This window comes from Triticum aestivum, unplaced genomic scaffold, assembly GCF_018294505.1.
Source record: "Triticum aestivum cultivar Chinese Spring unplaced genomic scaffold, IWGSC CS RefSeq v2.1 scaffold191975, whole genome shotgun sequence".
Taxonomy (NCBI): Eukaryota; Viridiplantae; Streptophyta; class Magnoliopsida; order Poales; family Poaceae; genus Triticum; species Triticum aestivum.
The window spans coordinates 1-3,586 of NW_025240484.1; the positions used below are offsets into that span (position 1 = coordinate 1).

At 48.4% G+C, this 3,586-nt stretch overlaps 1 pseudogene; it reads left to right on the forward strand.

Moving 5' to 3' along the window:
- Positions 1–40: 40 nt before the first annotated feature.
- On the forward strand, positions 41–2,019 carry LOC123176788 (uncharacterized; annotated as a pseudogene).
- Positions 2,020–3,586: the final 1,567 nt, after the last annotated feature.

Sequence of the window (3,586 nt, forward strand, 5' to 3'; positions counted from 1 at the left end):
TTGACTTCGTTGGTTTTTCTCATGTTGCAGTGTATGAGAATATGATCTCAAGGAGGAATTATTTTGTAAGGTGAGAGAATCCTTCATTTTATACTCCCTCTGCATCAAAATATATGACGTAGGACTATATGTGTATTATTTGTTCTTATATCTATAAGTATATTCCTAATATGTGGTAGTTATGCATAGTTGCTTTAGTAAAGCCAATTTAGTAATTAAGGTTCTTGTATATGTAATGGGATATTGTGTTTAATTGAACTTGTATTTCAATGCAGAAGCCTTAATAGCTGAATGACCAAATCAAGTTGATGAGTTGTTGATGGTTTTTTGTTAAATTTTCATAGCTCATCCAAATTGTATTGTTGCAATATTTCATTGCAGATCAAGTCTTGGAAAGATGCTTATTTTCCTCAGTTTTTGGAACTGGATCGTAGAGTCGTTCTTCCAGCACTAACAGAGGTCACTCGTCCTATTCCTAGAGATAAATCTTCATTCATTGATGATTTTGCACATCTCTGTCACTTAAACCCTTGGTTCCATCTCCATACAGGAACAATTCTCATCACTATCTGAAGCAAAAGCTAATCAATACAAATGCAAAGCAAATTTCAAGAAATCAATCATAAGGATACTGAATTTAATGTTGTTGCAGAAGAGTGATGTGCACGAGGGTTTGAAGGCGGATCTCCCCAAGTATGAAAAGTACATACATCATTTCCTGCCTCTTCTTGAGAGGAATAAAACTTGCCAAGCCAAGATGAGTACAGGATATCAGTTGCAGAATTGTGAAAAGCAGACTAAAGTCGTCAATTTTACTGGCAATGCATCCCCAACCAGTGGTGGTAATAAAAGGTTGGTAAAAGCGATATTAAGATCAACTCTTCCTTTTGCTGCAATTCTATGTATTTTTCTAGATATATTGAATAGCTACATCTGTCAACAAAACATGTCATCCTTAATAGCTCAAATAATACTTCCTTTTTGTTGATAACATTGTAAAGTAACCAGCTTCATTAGCAATTATGCTTACCCTTACACAATTTATTTACTGTGTTTAGCCTTTTTCACTTGCAGTAGACAGCAAAAGAAACCAGCAGATGCAAGCATTTTGCAGTCAGGGCAAACAACTATGGCTAAAGCAGGATACCTTGAAGCGGGTGATAGTCTATAGCCCAGGAGAGTACCACTTAGAGACCAATTATAGAAAGAAGACAGTAGAACACCACCACCTCATGAGCAGAACAATGTCAACCCACTTGCTAGGAATGCCAAGTCCTTCCTTCTCTTCACCTAGATCATTGCAGTCTTGGTCCTCCAGTATGCTCGAGTCCTTGGGCCCCTCACCAGTTGCATATCCAGTGGTAGCATCACCCCGTGCTCCAGTGCCCATGATCTCAATGGACGTTGACAGCATAACTGCCTTCTTGATGAATGGCAACACAGTAGCACCACCACCACTACCACCAAAAGCAAATGGTTCTAACCAAGTCACTCCTACTGAACCAATAACACCAGCCTCATCACTTCAGGAAGACATAGAAGCTGGTCATGGAGAGGTTCAGGCGCGAGGTGGAGACGGAACACCGGTGACTAAGAAGCCCATCAACCGCCTAATGGATGCGGTGAGTGTACCACATGCTGAGATCAGTCACAGTTCATGAATTGTTGCAATCACTTGTACTGACAGTTCTGTGCTTGTTTGATATGTAACCTCAGATAAGATCTTCATCACCTCCAGTGCTACGCAGCTCTGCTAATTCAATTTGGTCTTTCCTCAGCGTGAGTAACATTGTACCACATGGGAAAATCGGCACAATGTTGGATTCCAAATCCTCCTTGCAATAGCAGGGTGGATCTAATACTGTGAACAAAGTGAAGCGAGTTTTCAATCATACAGGGTCGCGATCTTAATCACTACCACTGGGTAGCATGGATGGCGGTTGCATGTCATTTGAGTGTGGGGCCTCGGAATCTGGATCAAGCGGTGAGGTAATAAACTTTAAGAGGCAGAAAGCATAGGTATAGCTCCTTCTATTTTGTGCGTTGAAGCCACTTCTCGGCTCCTGCTATACCAACAACAGAATAAAATGAAATGGAACTCGGATGTTAACCGTGCTCAGGCTGAAGTAGTGAGAGAATGGGTGACCGGCCGGGAAGTTAGATGGTTTAGAATGAGTGCTCCACACTTGAGCAGTGATGAGGGGTTATTAGAGATTAAATCGTCAAATAAATCAAAATTTTGAAAAACACAAGGCTCTAGAAGTTCGATCGGGCCAGCCAAATTCAAACTGGGCCTAAATAATAGGCCCACAATGGCATTTTCCGGGCCCATCCAAGATGGCCGAAATTCGGCCACAATTCAAAACACTTACAACAACTCCAACCAGACGACTCATTTAGTCTGCTCATGTCTGCTTGGGTAGCCACTAACAAAAACGCCGGCACAACGCACCGACCCAAACCCAAAATGTATCCGCTTTGGGTCCGTGCTGACGCATTTCAGGCCCAAATTTGGGCCGGCGTGGAAACGAAGCGGACGCACCGCTCGTTCCCTCGGTGTCCGCCGCAGCCTCACATGTCGGCCGGCCAACCAACGCAGCGGTCGTATTTAACGCCAACACCTACCTCGGGTCTGCGTAGCAGTGTGTGGAATAGTCGTGTGGCCGTCCTTTTTAATGGAAGCGTGCGGCAGGGCCGGCCTCATCCACTTCCATCTCCCCGTCCACATCTAGCCACAATTGCTCCCTCGCCAGCGACCAGAAAACCCTAGCCAGCCAGCCGAAAACCCTAGTTAGCCAGCCACCAGCCATCGGCTTCTTCAGCGGGAAGGGGAAGGGGAGGTTCAACTCCGGCGTGAGCTCTTCCCGCACGCTTCCTCCTCCGCCGGCTAGACGCGGCTCACCAATGCGGGAGCGGGAGCGGCTGTACATACGAGTCTACCAGGGGCGATGGCACTGGCAGTACCGTCGGCCCCTGCAGTATCCAGATGTCAACCTGCCACGCGGCTGGCATCTGGACCCGCACCGAATCTCGATTCTAGAGGTGCCGCGCATGGCGTGGCCGCACGCCGAGGAGGTTCACCGGCGTCGCGAGCTTCTTACATCGGAGTAGCGCATGATGCGTGCCTACGTGCCAGACTCCCCCAACTAGGAGGAGCGCTGGTTTGCACCAGAGCACGAGGAGGAGCGCCACCGGGGCGTCCACATCGACCACGACGTTCGCCTGCCGCCCCTAGAGATTTTGCCAAAGGAGGAGGAGGCGGAGGTGGCGTACCAACCTGCCCTCCAGGAGGCCCTGGAGCACGCTCTGGAGGCGAAGCCGGCTCGAGGAGGATGCCCATTGGGATGGGCTTGACCAGTCAGTCGCCTTGTCGGCGGCAGGGGACTCCGTCCATGCTTCGCTGTTTGTCCCGCCACCGCCACACTTCGCCAAGCCCAAGGCAAAACCGGAGGAGGAGCCGGAGCCCGAGTGCACGCCCACATGGAAGCGGTCGCAGCTGCCGCCCACTTGGCCCGAGGAGTCCTACTCATGGACCGGCCAGTTCCACGACTGGGTGAGCGCCTCCCACCCACAACTCCGCGACACA